The following is a 22106-nucleotide window of genomic DNA, read 5'->3' as shown; positions in this document are numbered from 1 at the left end:
AGTGCTGATGCTCTCATTGTGCAAAAGGCTACATTTGAACATGAATACATGTCCTTCTAGAAAGCAACTTTACTCAACTTATGTTTCTGGGTTCATTTTATCCTTGTTCATCTTTAGGACTATGTGAAATGGGATAACAAAACCACAGGGGGTAGTTTCTGAATCCTTTTTCTCTTCTGAAGTCACAGCATGAAAAACTTTTAAAATAATGAGATTAGGTGATTACTGTGGTCTTCTAGCCAAGACGTGTTTGTTTAGATGGCATTATTTATTTTAGAAATAAAACAACAGTTCAGACAGAGGCTCAAATAATCCAAAGCACATACTGATCCTTCTTTGAAGCTTAAGCTGTTTGAAAGCTTTGAATTTTACACTAAATGAGAGAATGTTCAAAAGAAATATATTTTTAACATTGGATTAGATTCATGACATTAAAAAAGTGTAGGGGTTGCTGTTCCAGAATGCCAACTCTTTCCATAACCCTTCTCTTTCACTTTCTGGAGAAAGTTTTCAGCTAAATATGACTTTATCCAGCAGCGAGCCACTTACGTGAAACAGGTGATACAGGTGTCACAGTTCTGGCCTGGTTTGGTTTGTTTCCAAGTCCAGTGGGGCAGAGGGACCCACAGACCTATGCCCCAGAAAAGGGGAAAAGGGGAATATAGGGAGATGGGCCTAAAAACAACACAGCAGCAATGAACTAAGGGAGAAAACTAATTTACTGAATATGGTAGCAGAATGTGAGATGACAAAATATGACACAGTATAATACAGTATAATTGGAATTGAAGCTAATAAATCAAATAAAATGAGAGTGTCCAAAAACTGAAGGCCTTGATCTAACGCTGAAGGCGAGACAGCCAGGGAGCACACACTGCAGAGACAAGCAGAAAGCAGAAAGGCAGTCTTGTGACTCCCAAGCAGTTTTATCTTTCCATCTGAGCAGAAAATGGAAATGGAACAGTGAAGTCTTCTGGGAGCTGTAGTTTTTCTCTTCTGGGGCAGGTACCCAGAAATAGCGACAATCCATGGGACTGCAGCATTAATTCTTTAACTCCCAGTGCACTACATGATGTTATGATGTGGAATACCGCTAACAAAAATCATAAAACCATCACAACTTATTTGCTCTGTCAGATATTTTATCTGCATTTATCATGCCAGTTTGATACTCTATATTAAACAACCATCCAGACAAACAAGAATCTTTTTTTTTCTTTCATCATCTCATTATCTCTCCAGAATTAAGACTGCTACTTAGCAAATCTTCAAGGGAGAAAATTGGTGCATAAGCCTAGTGACTCTACATCCTGCAGTAGAGGGGGAAAGCACCAGAGAGTGAGTTCAGGTCTTTTCTTAAAATCCTGTATTTCAAGACAAGACAACAAAGTACAAAACCTTCAGTATAGAAATGAAAGCTATTTGTGTAAATTTTCTCAAGCAAGTTTTATCTGGAAAAGTAGGAAGAGAAAAGTTTAGAATGAATATTTTAAATATTTTGATGAAAATGTCAAAAGGAAACAATATTTTTGAAAAATCACCTAAATTTCATTTTAGTAAGTGAAAAATTTAGGGAAAAGCTTTACTTTGTTTAAATAGATTTTGACAGGAAATCTAGTGAGAAATAGTCTTGTCTTACCGAGTATTTTTTATTATTGTCACTCATTGCAACTTTTGATCCAGAAAAAGTGAATCTAGAAAAAAACATATGAACAACTAATCTGACCTTCCGCCTAAAACAGACCATGGAATACCACCAAATTTTTCTTACAGCAAGTTTTGAAATGCCAGTTGAATTAAAACTTATTTCATAGAGAAACTTTTTGCTGAGTCTTGAGACAGTTTCAAAATAATCCTGGTTTAATGACTGCAGTTGCTGGCAGATATAACCCATTTCTCTAAGAGGTGTTTCCGTGATTGATTACTCTTATCTTAAACATTTGCCATTGATTTCTGTTCTGAATTTGAGTAGCTTAATCTTCCAGCATAAGAGTCTTTTTGCAGTATTTTATGCTTTCAGAAGGTTAAAATGTTGTCTCCTAGTAAATCTGCTTCTCATATAGGTACTTATCTACTGTGCACAGAAATCACTTACCTTTAAAGATAAAATAAATAGACTGAATGTCATGAGTTTTTGTAGTAAAGAAGATTCACCAGAACTCCAGCAGTTCTTGTAGCGCTTCTTTGGACATTTCATTTTGCCACTGTTTTATCAATTGTGAAATACAGTGAGTGGGGAATACTGTTTTACTTGAAACAACTTTTCTCAATGAAAGGCAAAGCTTTTCATGGAAACATATTGATTTACTGGAGATTTCTGAACCACCTCAGAATTAGGTGAACAATGAAAATATTTTCCAGGGACATGGCTGACATATGTTCAAATTATCCCAGTTTAAAGCAGACATCTTGAATCTTTACCTCACATAATCCAAGAGATTGATCTAATCACTAAGATACTGGTGCTCTGTGTTGATTGTCTCCAGCTGAAGCTATTCCAGCTTTGTAACTAAATGAATCTCAGCAGAACTAAACTGAGAAAAACAGCGGTCCGTAATGTGCTGCAAGATCCTTCTTCTGGCACTACTGCTGGCATGAAAGTCTCGGGTTCAAATCCTTGATATGAACAAGGCAGAGGAGACACCTCAGATTTTCAGCTTTCATCCAGAAGGAGATGCCATCATCCTGGGCGTCCTTTTGAGGCATTGTCTGGCAGAGAGGACATGCCCAGGCCCCACTGTGTTGGTAGGAAAATGAGGCAGCTACTTCTTGGGACCATAAAGCAGACTTAGACTTACTGTATGCCAAGTGTGCTGTCCTTCAGGCCTCTGCCTTGGGACAACTGTGGTGCTCTTCAACATCTTTATCAATGATATAGGCAGAGGGATCATACTCATCCTCAGCAAGCTTGCAGATGACACCAAACTAATGGAACAGAAGGAAGGGTTGAACAAACTTGAGAAGTGGGCCAACATAAACCTGATGAGGTTCAACAAGGCCAAGGGCAAGGTGTTCCACTTGGGTTGGAGCAATCCCAGACGTGTATAGACTGGGTGAAGAACTCACTAAGAGCAACCCTGTGGAGAGGCACCTGGGGGTTCTGGTGGATGAAAAGCTGACATGAGCCAGGAGTGCTTGCAGCTTGGAAAGCCAACTGTATCCTAGGCTGCATCTAAAGAGGGGTAGCCAGCAGGGTGAGAGAGATAACTGTCTTCCTCTTTGCCCTCGTGAGGCCCCATATAGAGTACTGTGTCCAGGTCTGTGGCCCCCAGCGAAAGAAAGATGTGGAGCTATTGGAGATGGTCCAGAGGAGACTACAAGGACAATCAGAGGGCTGGAGCACCTCTCCTACAAAGAAAGACTGAGGGAGATGGGCTTGTTTAGCCTGGGAAGAGAAGACTTCGCTGTGACCTTATTATAACCTTCCAGTTTTCAAAGAGAGCAGATGAAAAAAGATGGAGACCAACTTTTTACATGATCTGGTAGTGATAGGACAAGGGGAAATTATTTTAAACTAAAAGATTTAGGTCAGATGTTAGGAGGAAATTCTTTGCTCGGGGTGATGAGGCACTGGAACAGGTTGCCCAGAGAGGTTGCGGATGTCCCATCCCAAGAGGAACTTGAGGCCAGGTTGGATGGGGCCCTTGGCAGCTTGAGATGGTGGGTGGCAGTCCTGCCCACAGCAGTGTGTCGGTACAGGATAGGCTTTAAGCTCCCTTCCAACCTAAGCCATTCTATGATTTTATGATTCTGTAATTCTGTGAAGCATCTACGCTACACTTCACCCCATCAGGACTCCAACTACTTGAATTTCAGTCCATGGTGGACCCAGGGAGCAGCACCACTGCTTATCACATGTTAGTGTTGTGGTTTAACCCAGCAGGCAGCTAAACATCCACAGCCATTTTCTCAGTCTCCCCCTCCCAAAGAGATGGAGGAGAAAATCAGGAAAGAAGTAGAAATGTATGTTGAGAAAAAAACTATATACTAAGACAGAAAGTAAAGAGAGAAATAATAGTAATGACAATATGATACATAGATATATGTATTTAGAAAACAAGTGATGCCCAATTCAGTTGCTCACCACTTGCCAACCACTATCACTACCCAGCCAGTCCTTGAGCGGCAGCAGCCCCCTCCTGGCCAGCTCCTCCGACTTTTATGGTTTTCTGAATTATGCCATGTGGTATGGAATATGTCTTTGCCCAGTTGAGGTCAGCTGTCCTGATTCTGTCTCCTCTCAGCTCCTTGTGCACTCCCAGGCCCTTCATTAGAAGGACAGAATGAGAAGCTGAAAAACTGAAATATCCTTGGCTCTGTACAGCACTGCTCAGCAACAACTTAAACATCGGTGTGTTGTTGACATTGTTTTTCTCCTAAACCCAAAACATAGCATCATATCTGACACTAACTATGAAGAAAATCAACTCAGTCCCAGCTGAAACCAGGGCAGCTATCTTGTTCTCTTTGTGTTGCCTCACTTTCATGCATAAAAAGTAAAATTATTTCAGTTTTTCTGGGCTAAAAAGAATGCTACACCTTGGAACACCCTGAAAAACAGAATTCCTGCTTTATAGATTTTCTTGGTTTAAATACAAAAGCTGTATATAGTCACACCACATGTGATGATTACAGAGCCTCTTCTTCTGATTGATCTTTCCCTGCTTATGCAATAAAAGTCTCCATAGACTCTTCTCTTGCTACTACATCATCCTGAGAGTTCATGTTGCAATGATTATCCACCCTGACCCATCAGTCCTTTATCACAGTAATGCTTTTCAAAATATAACCTTCTCCTTATGAAAGTATGACCTACAATTTTCATTCCTACATCAATGATGTTGTGTTTAGCTGTATTAAAATGTTTGTTGTTCAGCTGAACCCCCTACACTGTCATCAACATACAGCTTTGGAAAGTTTCCATATGCCTCATCCTTCCAGCTGGAGCCAAAATTTCCACAGCAGATGTGCCTAAGGGAGCTGAACAAAGGGAAAGGTTTCAGAATGAGGAGTATGAAAATAGGAAAGCTGGGAGATTTGCCTTTACTGAATATAGGAAGGCAACTTAGAAAACCGCAGTGAAAAGATTTCTAGTCCCTAATCACCTACCAACTATCTCTTCAGTTCAGGAAAACAAGTCCAAGAAATGTGTAGCATCCAACACCTTCTGCAGTCTTCTCTGACTCTGGCATTTTATGCCTCCTGCTGCTTCAGTTCCTCATACAGGCAACCAGATTTGAAAGCTAGTCATGCCCTTCTCCCTCTCTGTGGCAACAAATAAAAGGCAGTCAAGATGGGAGATTTTGTATGTCTGTGTGGGGGTCTGTCTGCATTTTCCCAAAATACAGATATAATTACTGGGCCTCAGGCAAAGAGGAAAAGGGACAGAGAAAAAATCTGTGCCTGAAGGCACCTGGCTTCACAGCACAACTAAGTCCTGCATAGCTCTTCCAGGTAAAGGGATTATTCAGTTCTGAGATATTGCAGCCCCAAGAATGTATGGGAGTCAAGCTCTTACTTTTCTGTAGCAGAGGGTGGAATTTAATATTATTCAGGGTGGAATTTAATATTATTTTAGATTTTAGTTTTCATTTTCTTTTTTTTTTCTTTTTCCTTAATGACTAGCCAACCAGGTGTTCTTAACACTTGCTCTAGCTTCCTAATGCACAGCAATTTTCCAGAAGGGTAGGAACTGGTGAAGTAACTGTCTCTGTTCCAGGCCACATGGGTATGAAAAGGAGTCTTCTTTTTGTCTCATCCCCTATGAAACTGTATTCCCAGCTCAGTCTGTCCAAGCATGACACGTAGCTTATCAAAGATGCATATAAGCAGTTGTATAGGACTATGCCTTATACATGCAAGTTTGTCTTTGGAATTTGTCTTTTCAATGCATTCACATAGAGTAGAATATTTGCAGTTTATCACCCTGAATGAGTTCTTCTAATCAGTGTCTATTTTTCTTATTTATCTTAGGATACACAAGGGATTTATTCATCTCCACCTTTTCCTTAAGACAATAAACTCAATTTTCATGAGACAGTGATCCCTGAATGCTTTAGTGTGCACTCAAGGCTCCTGAATTGTACCTTCAAACAAGAAGACAACTTCCTGCATGTTTTTCATTCATAGACACCAAAAAAATTTTCTTGGAAATGTAGCTTCCTGAAAAGATCAATTTTTCCATCTAGAAATAATCTTTCTTTTCTTTCATTTCTCAAAAGCCAATGGATTTCCAGGGTCCAGAGAGTACAACCTGAATGAACAAGGCAGGAAATAATTAAGACAATATGTTCAATACATGCAAGTGTTAAGAACAAAAGTTCATCCAGGCTCTCTCAGTGTCTACTAACAAAAAAGTTCCACTTCTCATTGAAATATGTTCCTGGTTAGTTGTACAGTCCAAATTTCAAAGTGACGGTGTTTGGGAAAATTTCTTGAAAATCTCATAATTACAAATTTTCAATCCCAAACTGCCCAACACTCTCATCCTTTAACAATAATCAAAGTACAGCCTTTTATGAAGCAGATGAACAAATGTTATGAAAGCAATATTTGAGGGATAGTTAACACACCCATTAAAATATATTTCAACAGGAAGACTCTCATTAACTCTAATTGCCTGTTTTAAAATCTGTGATATCTTCCTGCTCTCACAAACCACTGCAAATGCAAAAGGAAAACACAGAGAACTGCTCTGTCCCTGAAGGCAAATCTGTGGTCCATACCACAGTGTCCATAAAGGACACCTAGACAACTTGCATGAGTCAACAGTAGCTCTCCATCGCCCATTTCTCTTGAGGCCTCTGAGCCTCCAGGCCCAGCAGGAAGCTGTCACGCAGCTATACAGACTCAACATTATTTCACACTGGGAAAACAATCAGTGTAGGTTAACAGAAACCCCCTTACACTTACAGAGTGGGGAAATTCTTGATTACCATAAGCTACAACCTCTTTAAAATATCTCAAGGTAGAGCATATTTCTGACATTTCTAGTTCTTTCATTTTTTTTCTAATTCACTCGTCCTCAGCAGGAGCAGTTACCAAGTGCGTGGGAGGACAACAACTGTTAACCAGAAGCAGCCTTCAAGGGCAAACAGCTCTGATCCAGGCTCTGGAGGAAGGAGGAGAGACGATCCCCCGATGAGGTAAATCTTCAAAGGGTATCATGAAGACTATTCTAGGCAACAGTGAAGTGCTTCCCACCCACCTCCCAACAGCTGAACATCTTTTTGCCTCAGTTTTCAGCTTCTAGACCAGAAGGAAACATAAACTGATTAATTTTTTCATTGTTATTGAGGTGCTGCTTATGAACTCCTTTGTGTAACTTTTTAGAAACAAAACTACTGAAGGAAATGTATAGCGTATGAGTTACAGTAAACAGACAACATGGGTAAAATACTGGTAATCCTGTGAAAGTTGAGATGGAGAGAGAAGAGTGGAAGTAGTCACACAGAGCTACTCTACTACCTTTTTGCAACTACTATGGTTTCTGTGGAGAATGACAATGGAAGGATACCCTCCAACTGAGGTAAATCAAAGAACTCAAGCATCTTTTTTAGAGCTTTCATGGTAAACAGCTGGTGGCTTAGGAAAAACTGTGATCGATTTTTATTAGCAATACGAATACCGGTCATCTTCCATTCGAAGCAGCTCTTGGCAGCTGTTTCTAAATATTATGCAAATTATTGGGCAGACTGAGCAAAAGAGAGGGTGGAATTCAGCCTGGTGGTAGCTCATTTCCTCCAGCAGTGCTCTCCTGATCACCAGAATACATGGGATTAGATTAATATCAAAGAAAACTGTATTTTGAGAAAATAACTGAAGTTTACCATTTGGTTTTCTCCTGCATTGGTGACTTCTTGGAGATATTCAGTAAAATCAGACAGATTGTACTCAAAGATTGAAATAGGATGGAGAGAACCCAAGTTCAGATCCCTGCTGCCGTGAAATTTGCTTTGTACCAAGCACAGCAAGCTGTAATGTCAGTATCCATCAGGCTATCCATTTGGCAATTCTGCACATTCCTTATACGTACAAAACACAAGTTTTGAGTAAAAGAGAACACAAACCAGACAGGTTCTTCCTCTCTCACATGTTGACATTAGCTGAGAATTGAGAGAGTTCAAGGAACTCACCCCAAGCTACAGCAGTGGATAAAAAGAATTTTTGTTTATAACTGTAAACACACGATGTAGTGACTAAATAAATAAATAGTGTTTCACACACATCCTTTCAAACAGAGACATAAGGGATATGCAGCCAAGAACTACATTTCTGAGAGAAAATACAATAAAGTGCATAAGATATGGAGGAATGTACAAACTGAATGTAAAGATCATTTCAAAAGAAACTGAATTTATAAGGCAGAAAGTAATACCCAGTTTTTCTGTAACCATTAACTAAAGTGACAAAGGGTATTTTTGAAATATTAGCAAATGAGAACCTTTACACAAGCACAGGCTTAGTGGAAGGAGAACACCTTCTCCATCACGGCCTTTATCCTACTTTAATTATTTGCATAAATTTATCTCATTATGTCTTATATAGGGTAATCAAATATTACAGTAGTGCTTTATCTTAATCTAAGCAATAATATATGGCTACCCACTGCTTTGTGATCAAATCAAATTCTTCTGACCTGTCTCTAAAGTTTCTTGGTGATCTAGCTTCTTGATGTATTAATTAAAGTTAAACTGGCATGAGCTGCCTCTATTGCTATTCATGTATGCAAAATTGTTATCCTCATTCTTATCTTATTCCATCCCGCATAGTTATCAGGCACTATTATCTACAGTGTCTTACGTAAAACATTACACTTAGATGTATTTAAGATAGTTCCACTAAAAAAAAAAAAAAGAAAAGAAAAGAAATATTTCTGTTATGGAAGGACTGTCTTGAAAAACATTTATTCCTAGAAATTTGCAAATGCTTAAAATACATTCTATGTTAATTTATAAGAGGCTTTGGTTTTCAAGTAAAAAACACAGAAATAGCACTAATTTTTTAAAACAAATTGCTAACTTAACAAATGCTTCTAATCAGTAGCTAGGACAGTTTCACTCTGAATTTGCATAAAGGATCCAAAACATGTCTCCTCTAGGATCCCTCAAGGTTTTTATTGTCCTGTGTAGACAATCAAAGAACAAAACAGGGTGCCTCCAAGTCATCTAAAATTCACTTTATGGAGAACCTGTGATTTTATTTTTCATCCAGAATGCACTGCTGCATTAATCGTGAATGGAAATTTATGCATATTCAAATCTCAAATAGCCAACAGGCTTTGGCTGGCTTTTCTTCTGTCCCTTCCGTTAAGCAATAATTAAAACTTCAGAAGCTCAGTTTTGCTTAAGAAATCAGCTCTTTATCAATTAATGAACTGATAGAGAATCACCAACATAGATATGTTACCTCTCTGAAAAGAACATGCCCTACTTTGTCGTGGGGTATATCCCAGTGCAAGTGCAGAGGACAGTCCAACTTCCAATTTCCCCAAGCACACAGAACAAGAACTCGCTTCCCAGGAAGAAAAACTGCTACTCACCTCTGTTTTATACTCATCTTGCTTTCAAGTTTATAGTAGGCATATGTAATTACTGACATGTCTAAATAAGGTCCTTTCTGCATCCCTTTTGAACTGCTATAACTAAATTATGTTTCAATATGCAAAGTATTAAGCCCAGAGAGCGACACTTTACTTCTTTTATGTCTCTCCAGTCCTGTTGACTTAATTGGAACATGAAGGAATAGAAACTTGAACTCAAAGTTTTCACTTTGTGTCCTGGATCCCAGGAATGGTACCTGATTCTGCCTCATCTTGCATTTTGTTTGTACACTGTGAGAGGGAGGTGGATAAATTGTAAACTGGGATTATAAAAATCAGCTATCTTCTGTTTGAACTGCATCTGTGTCATGGAAAAGTGTTGAGATTTATGCAATTGATAATTCCCTTGCGACCCTTAATTGAAAAGGTTTCAACCACCACCACTTCCTCCCCATCTTTTAATTTTTCCTCCATTTGCAATTTCAGGAAGGAATTGATTATTGTTCTTTACATGCAGAGAGTCAATAATCAAATGTAGTCACCTCCCTATATATAGGCCTACAGTCTTCTAATACTTCTACAAGGCACACAAAACAAATATTAACTCTAGCCAACAAAGAAGGGGAAGATAAATTTCAGAAAAATAAGTGTACTTATGGGTCTCAAAGAATTTGTCGTATCTTGTTACAGAGTCCAGCAAAATCTAAAGAAACTTCAAAAAAGTCTTACAAAACAATTACCATTTTGTTACTTCCTGAATAGTCTCAAAGGTATGAAGCTAACAGAGAAGGTTCTTGAAAAGGAAAGTAAAAAAATCTCTTTAAACTGAGTGAGTTGCAGTTTGTTACATTAGTAGGAGTATCTCCTTCTCCCATCAAGTTTAAGAAGAATGGGATAGACTGTTCCTCACAGGAAAACAATCTGTTCCTCATAAACAACTCAAGCTGTGAGAAAACTACAGCTACGCTTATACTGAGGATGGCATGTGCCACAGAAGAAAAGAAAGAGATCCAAAAATCCGAGCTCCTCCCTACCTCTACATTCCTTGAGATCATGAATTACAGAGATCTACCAGGAAGGGGCTTGCTAAACCCTTTCTCACTTTCTGTCTCTCTGGGAAATTGTCAAGTCTATATAATGTAATAGCCCCTGTTTAATCCACTCTCAAGGTTAATAAGTTGCCCTTAATACTGACATGATAGAAGCATGAGGCTAACTCTTCGTTAATCGTTCTTCCCTCTATGGATATTAAATTCTGAAGGTGAGTTCATAATAAGCTTTTGCACATTTATGGTTACAGTGGAATAGAAAAACCTTTGTTTCATCTTACGTGGGTTGGGAGGTATGTGCCTATGTGCCAATATATGTGTGTATATATATATATATATATATATACGCATACATGGACACAGGCTGATGCCTGTGTAAGTGTGTGAGTGTGCATTGCTTGGCTTGCTTTTGTACCACAGGAAATGTACCTGAAAGTTTATGAGTGTTTACCTGTTGTGCACTGAACTCTCAGTCATACACAACCCTTTAGAGGCTCTTACTGCCTCGTCTGTTTTTTGCAGGCTAAGAGTTGCTGCCCATAGGAGTGCTACAAGGGAAAGGGAGAAATTGTTTCCAGTGTCAGTTTATCTGCAATAAAACCACCTTCACCGATTCACCAGAGAAATAAATTTGGAACTTGAAGCTTCTCTACAGGTTATTCTGCAATTGTCAGTGACATGTTGACAAATGAACTATATTCATTCTTGCATACTGCTCAAGCTGCAGGAACTTCAACTTCCTTGAGAGATACAGAAAATAATAAGGTGGAATTATTTGAATATTATCAGTTAAAATTATACATCGTGCCTGAAATTCATCTCATCCTTCTTGGCTATCTGTAGTGCATAAGGGTTCCTTCACAACCTCCTTACATCACTTCTGATGTCAGTTCAAATTTAATTCAACTTAAAGATGACTTTCTAAATGCGGCTACTGGAGACTAGCAGGTACACCTTCATCAGGATACAACAAGGATATTTGAAGCCTGTTTGACTCATTACTATCCTTTCTCACAAGTGTTGCAGTACAACTGTTTCATGAAGGGCATTTCCAAAGATAGAGACAGACAGCATTTAAGATGTTGTGACATATCTCTCCTAAACTCTGCGCCTTCAATGTAATGATATGCCATCATGCCTTGTAAAAGATCACAAATGATGATTACAACACTACTGCCAAGACTGAATAGGAGAATTTCTGATATCAAAAATTTTAAACCAGTGCAAAGATTAACTCAAACTAGAAGAATTCTAAAAATAAGATAGACAGAAATAGGTGATGGATAGCTAGACTTTGTTCTATTCTTCTCTTCTATTTTCTTTCTCTCTCCTTTTGTGCTTTAGTTTAATTCTAATTCAAATCACCAAGAAGGTGTTTTCTCAAAATGTTCTCAATAATTTAAATATTTAAATTTAATAGTAATTTGTGCGGGGAAACTCAAATTCTTTCCCTTTTGTGGGGGAGTGGAAAATGTAGGTAGATGATAAAAAAGAATGACCGTATGTGGCCCCTAATTTATTGATCTGGCACATCAGAGATGGAAATATTCGCAGTGAATTTTTGCTTTTCTACACAATATTGAAAATTTAGAAAAGGAAAAAAAAATAATATTTTTTAGAAAAAGCAAAGTGCCCAGGTCGCTGAGAAAGGCTATCTGGGAAGGCAAAAGTAATGTGATATGAATAAGTGTCCTGCTTACTTTTCACTAAAGGAGACATTACATAAAGCAGCAGCATCATTGGTTTAGTCATAGCATTTTTCACTTCAAGATTTCAGTACATTGCCAGTATTTATTTTTCCACTGGGCTCACCCTCATGCTCTTTCTGGATATGCATAAATAAACTCCTGCCATATATGTTCACTTTTAACAGCAACAGTTTAAATGCTCTAGTCATAAGAGCTTATAAATTAGCATTAACAAAGAAGTTATGCTTTCATTGCAATCATTCCTCAACCAAAAATACCCCAAGCATGCAAGGGAACTGGCTTATGCAAAATTTTAGGATGTAGGAAAGAACAGGACGACTTCATAGATCCACCTCACCTCTCACTCACAAAAAGCTAAATTTTACACCAACCTAGATGCACATTGCAGTAATTTAAATTAAGACATTTCTCTGCCAGCTACATAAGCAAATGTACATATCAGCTAAGGAGGCTGTGTGCTTGTTTAGCCCCAGTCAGCCCAGGAAAGAGCTGGTTGCAGGGTGATGACTCTCCTAATCACTCTTTAGCTGGTGAGCCTTCAGTACCAGCACTGAGAATTTTTCACAGCTTCAGTTTGTTCGTGGCATCAGGAGGAGAATCTGGGGCTGCCCAACAATGCACTTTCTTTCCTAGCCCTTGCTCTACTTGCAGCCTAGCCCTCACTTCTCTGAGTAGTTGCTTTTTCTGGAGAATGAAGAAATGAAATACTTCCGAGAGCTGAAACAGCAGTAAAAATATTCCCTCACCCTTTGAAAATGGTGTGTGCCCTGCTGTTGTCTGTGCATGTGATTTTTCTCAGATTGGAGCTGCCACACTGCCAGCATGGTGAGCATCCAATGATATATATCACTCCAGTATACATAGCAGGCTGGGACAGCCCTTGCCTACAGCTTTCTCTCTCTCATCCATGCTCCTGGCTAGCAAGTAAATAGCTGCAGGAAGAAATGAAGCCAAAAGTTTTCCACTTTTTCTACACAAGTTGGTAATTAACATTTCTCTTTAATGCTCAGTAATGGAGAAATAAGGAAAAAAAAGGGTTAAAAACAATGCCAGTAATCAATGAAAAATTCTCTTCTTCTTGAACAAAAGTAAGACTGTAAGTAAGTACACAACAAGTAGAGACTCATAGACACTTCCATAAATAATCCCAGAGTACTGTCCTGACTGTCTAGTTATGCCAACAGTGCTACAGAGCTTATGCAGCTTTCAGGAAGAATTTTTTTCTGTTTGGACAAGTGTACCCTATATGGAAGAACAACCACTTTTAGTTTAACGGTTTTCAAGAATGGAGAATCAGTCACAATTAAGAAGAAAATCTTCCAGGATCAGTTACCTCCACAGTGTAAAATATGCTTCACATTTTAAGGAACTGTCTCTCAGGAATGTTACTTGACATATGTAGAGTAATAGATGGTTTCAAGTTCAGAAAAAAAAATCCAAATAAGCCTTAAGACAGAACATGCTATTTTCCCCAAATACCTTTTCTTTATGATGTTATGTATTAAAAAATATGAAAAAAGTAACTCCTCTTGACCTTCTGTCTGTCTACTTGCAGTGTGTTGCAGAAGAATATAGTGCCTTTGCTTTATCTTTAGTGGAGGCTTTTGCACCATTTGGGACTGATAACAACATACATATGCTGGCTAACACTCCCCTGAAGGAACCTAGAGTGATGGGAATGTTTACTTCATTGGGCAGGCTTCCTGGAAAAGCTTATTCTTGCAGTAAGGCATCTACCCTGGTTTGACCCTGCATTTGATGTCAGGATAATACATTGCTATAGATGTCACAAGCTCAGCATAATTTTCCTTCAATAGAAGCTCAAACACAGTCAAAGGAGGAGATGGTCTCAGAGGAGACAAGATCCAAGACAAGATCCAATTTAATTGCAAATATCTATACGATTAATAAGAGAAATTTGTTTATAACTTATGAATTTAAAAAAGAGCTAACATTTCAGTTTCTAGTGTGGTCCTTGATCCTACTGTTTGGCACATACATTCATTTTTGATCCCCTTATGTATGTGATAAGTTAATGCAACTACACAATATCAGCTCTGTCCAGCTATTTCAGAAGGAACTTGCATATTTACATACCTTACATTCATATACTATGTAACAAGTGTACTAAATTTAATCAATTACAATTTATTATTTTTTCACTGAAAAACATGAAACAACTGCTTCTATACGTAAGCATTTCAGACAAAAATGAAAGGAAAAAAATGACAATTATTTTTTTCATATTTTACTTCCCAAATTAAGGAGAAAATCAAACAGTACCCTACAGTAGGTTCCATAGGAAAGCATCAAGGCAAGTCTTGAATATCTCTGGAGAAGCAGACGCCATCACCTCCCTGGGTAGCCCATTCCAGTGCTCTGTCACCCTCAAAGTAATGAAGTTCTTTCTCATGCTCACATGGAACTTCCTGTGTTCCAGTTTGTGCCCATTGTCCCTTGTTCTGTTGCTGGGAACAACTGAAAAAAAGCCTGGTCCCATCCACTTGGCACCCACACTTCAGATATTCATAACCATTGGTAAAAACACTCCTCAGCCATTTCTTCCCCACAATGGACAGTTCCAGGGCTCTCTGCCATTCCTCATAAGGGAGATGCTCCAGGCCCTCATCATCTTGGTGGTCCTCCACTGGGCTCTCTCTAGAAGTTCCCTGTGTATCTAGAACTGAGGAGCCCAGAACTGCACACAGGACTCCAGATGTGGCCTCAGCAGGGCAGAGGAGAGGAGGATCACCTCTCTCAACCTGCTGGCCATGCTCTTTGTAATGAACCCCAGGATACCATCAGAATTTTTTGCAAGTAAAGTGAATTTAATGTAAATCAAACTGATGGTTTTCCTCTGCCACCTCCCGCTGTCATTGGCAGTTTTAACTAACAACAATAAAATCTTCAATCACAGCTGATTATTGCCTTAAGGCCTCAGAGCTGGAATGCTACATCAACTACTAATTTTCACGTTGCTTCCATAATTTACATCACTTTTCTTGGACAGAGTAGGACCCTCTCAGACGAATCAGCATTTCTCCACATGCACACAGGACAGACAGGAAGGTCACAGTTTTGTTTACCTACAGACTTCCTTTACCAAAAGTGAGCATAAAATGTTAGCGCACTGACATTGATCATAAATGACCACAAATCACTTTAGATCAGATCAAAAAGCATTCACTACAAGGCTTTACCAGGGATCATGTTAAAGGCCTACAGTGAAGAAAAAATACAGTGTACACTCAAGATAATTTCCAAAAGGATCTACTTGACTTCTCAAGAAATGGATATTAACAAACAGATCTTAAGATGTTAACTGTACTGAAGCCCAATGTTGCCCAAATCACGACTCTTTCCTAAACCGCCCCCTTATACTCCTCTGTAATATTAAGGCAAATTGTCAAAGCTCCTGGAACTGTTGAATGTCATCAGAAGATTATTCATAGATGAAGGATCCTCCAAAGAATGAAATAGTCCTAAGGTTGCACTTTTTCACCTCCAAAAAATAATTTGTTTCATCTTTTTTTCTCCCTAAATATTACTAGTTCTTTTTCTTCCCAAATAAGGTATTTTCAGTGCATCTTGTCTTCTAATATTTGTCTTTTAATCCCTGTCCTTTCCTGCTTGCTTCCATTCATTTCTTCAAACCACAGGACAGCTTCACTGCTGGTTAAGTCTGGAGAATTTTAGGATAGTACAGAAGAAGACAATTACTTTAAAGGTTTGAAAGGCCTATCACTGCACTCTGCATGCCATAAGGTGCCAAAAAGGCACAAGCACCTAAGATTGCAGTAAATTACATGGCACACAGTAATTCATAATGAATTACAGCTTGTTTCGAAATATGAACTCATTTGGCTCAGCTGGCTGTGCTGTTCAAGTGTTTAAAAACAATTATAAATAAAAAATAAACTGACATATTGTACAGCCAAAACAGAAAATTAAGTAGGGAACAAAATGGGAACACACTGCCAGGAGTACCAGAAGCATCTTTCTGAATTGCCCTGAAGTTGTTTTTTTTTCCTAACTGACAACAAATCACTTCTTTTTGTTTCTTTTTGGAAATGAAATTTGAGTTGGTTTTCTGTGATTCAATAATGAAGTTTCTTATCCACTCTCCTTGCCTTTCTCCAGTCTTGCAGCAGCATGGAATTTTATTGCTATTGGGCTGCAAAGCCAAAACTGCACTGAAGAGCTCAATCAGCCCATATATCTGCACCAACTCCAATTATTTTTCCCTTGTTGCATTGTCTTTATATTCCAAATGTATTAATAAATAATACTTATATCGATTCAGCCAAAGTCTACAACAGCTTCTGTAAGTTGTTGGAAGCGGCTTCAAAAAATTTTGTTGAGCTAGGTTTGGCAAGTTTGCCTGTCAGGTCTAATACTTTTGTTATTTGGAAACATAAGCATAAGGCAAAAGGTGGAAATGACAGATACCTTTGTGCACTGATATTCAAATCACTGCATGAAAATCAGGTAGAAGAGAATACTGTTATTGTATGAGCAGTGCAAGACAGCAAAGGAATTAGAATATTCCTGATATGCCAAAGGGGTTTTCATGGCCACCACACTTCTAGGAATGAAATGCCCAGTGACAAATCCAATTACTCAGAGACTATTTTATCACTTCACTTGAAGAATAACAAAATAATTATTTTAAAATATGGCTGTAATCAAAGAGAAAAGATAACAAACAAGACCCAATGGAACTATCTATCGCAAAGCTGTTTTGCAATGTATATACTTCCTCAGCATCTCAGCTAACTTTCACCTCTATTTCTCATTCTCCTCTGCTAAGGAGGAATATGCATCAGTTAATATGCCTCTCTTATTTTTGCCATCTTTGCTTCTTTCTTTGCTGCCCTCAAAACAAGGGGAGAGCTCAGAGCTCCTTCATGAATACTAAATTAACAATATTAATTCTAGAGCCATTCCTCCTTTTCTTTCTGTAAGTATTACATGAAGGCTAATGTAATGTAAAATTGGGAAAGAAGACTTCAACCCACATTTATATTGTTAATTTCTGAGTGGTTGCTTTCCTAAATGTGATCATTTCCTACCAAACAGCTCCATTAATTTTCCTAAACTTTTATTAACTGAAGTTTATTGCTCTGTTACACATATCAAAGTAGACTGTGATATCTGTGCTGTTTAAGTAGCTCCATCACTGACACTGCCTCATCTTCATTGCAAAAAAATAATTTTTGGAATGAAGATGTACTGACAGACAAAAGAGACTGTAAAGAAAGACAGCATTTTGCACAGGCAAAAGTTGCTTTTAAAAAGGTGTACAATTATGGTCCTTCTGCAAACATTGGAGTGAAATGAGGGAGCTGAGCCCCCAGTTAGATTTCCCCTCTTTAGGAGTATTTCCTTCCTACTGACGTCTTTGGACATGAGGCTGCTCAGGCAAAAAGTTGGTTAGGAGTATTTCATTGAATCTTTGAATTTGACCCTGCCAAGTCATATTCAGATGAGGATTGCTTTCCTGTTCTAGTAGAATACAAAAGCCATTAGACCAGCAATTAAGATTTCAGAGATTTTAGGTCACCATGTAGAAGAATGTACAACAAACCTTGTTAAATATATAGTGTCTCCAACCGAAGAGGGATAGAGGACTCCACCAGCATACGGACATATGCTTTCTAAGTAACTGTATTTCCATTGTTTGAAAGATCCTATTTGTTCACAGAGCACCACAGTGGATCACATGTATGTATGTATTCTGCCCCAGCAGAGACACAAGCCTTTCTATGATTGCCAAGCCTCTAATGTCAAGGCTTCCATTAACTACAGAAATGTTGCTATCACTTCTACTAATAATAGCAACTTGCCAGACCTCAGTTGCTTAATGGACTTGAAAAATGCATACAGCTAATGATTTCCTTGATTTGCTGTCAAAGTGGAGATCAAAAATAATCTCAAGAGATGCCAAACTTGGCCTTTTCAAAATTTTATGCTTGTCAAATTTTAGTGCAGAAGATGGATTATCAATGCAAACACTGGGAGAGTAACAGTTTGACGTGTACAATGCCTCAGACTGATTCGGATATATAGACATTTGGGTGTCAGCAGAATCAGAAACAGGACAACATGTCAGTGGTGCTCAGAATGTATTCTTCTAGCTCCTGTTCAAAAAGGACCTATTACCATTAGCTTACCCTCAAATTCATCATAGTTTTTTTCTATTCAAGAACAATCAGACAAACAGTAAAGTAACCCTATCTGTAATGCCTCCCACTTCTCTACAATTAGCTTTCCTTCTAAAAGCCTGCTACAGGCCATATTCACTGCGGGAAAGAATTGCAAATTGCGCAGGAAACCTATTTCCCCTTAGGGAAGGAGTGGGCCATAATTTTATTCCTTAACATTATAAATTAGTCTTTTCATTGCTTTAAAAGTTATAAAATACATTGAAAATTAATAACATCACTGTTATTAATTGTGAACCACCAAAATGCAAAACTTTCTACAATAAGGAGGCAATATTCTCAGTGGGACATTATCCTACTGGCAAAGAGAAATTACTCAGGAAATAGCCATGCCTGAGTCAACTGACAGAAAGCAATCAGAGCTTTTCTCCAGCACTTAGAAAACAGGCCAGAACATAATTGACTCATTGCACTTTTTGAAATAAACCATTCAGACAATGTACAGAAAACATAATCATGATACTGGAGTCACAAATCCTACAGAATGAAAGAGCAGCTAAGAAATATATCAAGACTCAGGTCAAGACTAACAAGACCCTGACATAATTGACAGATTAGATAGCTAGACTGGCAGACCACTTGTAAATAATGATGCAGCTGTACTTAACATAGTACATAATAATATTTCACTTTATGAATCTACACTCAGGAATTACACACACTCTTTAGTCTGCGCATGTACATACATAAGGGAAGAGACAAAGACAATTTATGAAAAGACTACACACACAGTCAATGTGATATGAGTAATGACCACTCTGGGCAGCCTGTTCCAATGTATCACCACTCTTTCAGAGAATAACTTTTTATAATATTCAACCTGAACCTCCCCTGGCACAACTTGAGGCCATTCCCTCTCATCCTATCACTGTTACCTGGGAGAAGAAGCTGACCCCCACCTCGCCACAAAATCCTTTCAGGTTGTTGTAGAGAGTGGTAAGGTCTCCTCTGAGTCTCCTCTCCTCCAGAATGAACAATCCCAGTTCCCTCAGCCGCTCCCCATAGGACTTGTGCTCCAGATCCTTCACAGCTTTGTTGAACTTCGTTGGTGGACAATTATGACTCCAGTTTTTGTTATCATGCCAGTGACAGCTGCCCTAGAAAATCAGAAGGTGAGTACTACGGCTTTGCTCTGGAAATGGTGATGATCAAACCAGAATCCCTTTCCTCAGTACTACCACTTTTTGCCCATGCTCAACCAGCAATATATATATATATATACATATGAAGTTTACAATCATTCAAGTGTCATCTGGATGTATTTGTTTGTTTTGAGGGATCTAATTATTTTTCTACGGCTTTCATGTTCATTATTTTAACAGTTAACACGATGAAATTATATGTTATAGTTCTAGTGGCTGAACTGTGCTTCCTGTATTTCAGGTTTCCTGTAAAGTTTTAGATAAAAAGAAAACTGCATTTTTTTTCACTAATTGAAATAAGTGACACTAAGTATGATCTGCAATAGGACACCAGTGATTTTGAATTAACATTAAATGGGAAACTGTTTAATATCAATTGTTATTAAATGGGCACATTAGCATTAAATTAGTTCTAAATGGCATAAACAAACCTTTCCATTAAGCAAGCCAATATTAAGTGTATTCAGTCTTTTACAGTATGGGCTGTTCAGTCTCAGGTTCCCTCAGATGGAGGATGCTTCTTGATAAATGGGCATTTATCCCATTTATGCCCCTTTAGCTTTCAGCTCCATCTGATTTCTATTATAAATATTCAGTGGATAAGACATTCTTGTAAATTTTGCTGTGCATTTATTCTATGGATCCTGCCAAATAATTGTCCTTTTCCTTGAACCTTCTCTTTGAGCTTCATCTCACACACATATCATTAGTCATTTTTTGCTGTTCCGCAAGATGAATTCGCAGGGTTTGATACTTCTCCAATTTAAATGTGGACCAACTGCTGATATCAGTAAAACTGTACTGTATAGGGAAGAAAAAAATGTAGAAAAGGGCTTTATATTTTTAAAAAAGACATTCAGTGCCAGAGCACACTTCTAAGTTATAAGAACTGGCAGCTTCTAAGATTCAAGAATCATTTTAGAAGTGAGTTTTATATTAATCAAAAACTGCTCATATCGGAATATTTATCTTTACTGGAAATCCTTGTCCCTAGCTGAATGATTGATAGCTGTTCAATTGCATGCTGAGTAGGGTACATGCCATGAATTTTACTCAAATGAAAACCTACAGGAAAAACTATTTGTGGTGGACCATATCTGAAAGCTAAATGTTTGGATAGTGTTAATGAGAAATTATCACACTCCTCTGCCTGTTTGATAATCTGAAGTTCCTCTAAAACCTTGCTTTTGGATATGAGAGGATAAAGCTTGAAATCTCATTTATTTATAATGAAAGAAGCCTTGGTTTTATAGTCACCAGATTAACTTTAAGCCATACAATAGACAAGAATTCCTGGATCATTGAGTCTCCTGCTCCCACAGAGATCATGTCTTTAACTCACTGAACAAATTTATCAAATTTCTACTTAAAAGTTATCATGTGAGACTCTCAAAAGAAGCACCTATGTGTCGCATCTTGAGTTTGGAATTGAAGTATCTTCCCAGAAGGGAACAAAAGACATATGTAGTGTATTAATGAAATAATAGCATAAATACACTTATTTTCTTAAAGGAATTTTTCATGCTTTCATCTCAAGATAAGGAGTTTCATAGCTTAAAATTTCTTTTCCAGTGAGATTGTGAAAGATCTAGCCTATATATTCTTATATATATGAGCTGATTTAAAGAAAATGAAAAGCAATTCTTGCAGTCTGCAAGCACTGAATCTTACTGAACTGTCTTCAGAGAGAAAACAAAATAGCATTGTACAGGAATATTGTGCAAAGCAGCTTGTCCCGTGTTTGTGAAGTGGCAGCATGTTAGAAAACTGATGCGACAGTTTGATGGGTTTCCATGGAAACCGCTAGACTTGAATGCATGGGTGCGCAAGTAAGCTTGCCAGGTGCCCACTGTTGGTTTGAAGGAGGGAAAAATTACATTTCTATGACAGCTATATAGATTAGCTGAGCAAAACACTTTCCAAAGTGATGTACTTGCAAAAATAGATAAGCACTGTCCAGACTAAAATTTGCTTGTACTTCTTACAGCAAGCTGTGTAATTCGATCTCCCCTTGAAAATGTCCAGATTGCAGTTTCTGCCCACTCACTGTTTCACCCCAAATACTATGGTCATCTGCTGCAAGGTAATTTTCTGGGGGAAAAAAAAAGAAAAAAACAAACTCATAACACAGCAGGTGGGATGAAGATACTAGCACTGAAATGGGAGACTTATTCCCTCAAAGAAAACCATGCAAGCATTTTGGACACCAGTAAGATATGTAATAGAATGAATCAAAATAGGGTTTGTTTTATAATCCTTTACATTCGTAACTCCTGTCTGATGGGATATTTTAAAATATCTGAACATAGCCAGGCTCTCAGTTGCTATAAGTCATCATCACTTTGAAGAAATCAGGGTAATTTTGAAAGCTTCTCTAAACAAAGGATTTAACACAGTATTCTTTAAGGTGAGGATTTAGATTGGGAACAGGCTGAATTGTA

The sequence above is a fragment of the Numida meleagris genome, chromosome 1, assembly GCF_002078875.1.
Source record: "Numida meleagris isolate 19003 breed g44 Domestic line chromosome 1, NumMel1.0, whole genome shotgun sequence".
Classification (NCBI taxonomy): Eukaryota; Metazoa; Chordata; class Aves; order Galliformes; family Numididae; genus Numida; species Numida meleagris.
This window is presented reverse-complemented; position numbering follows the sequence as displayed.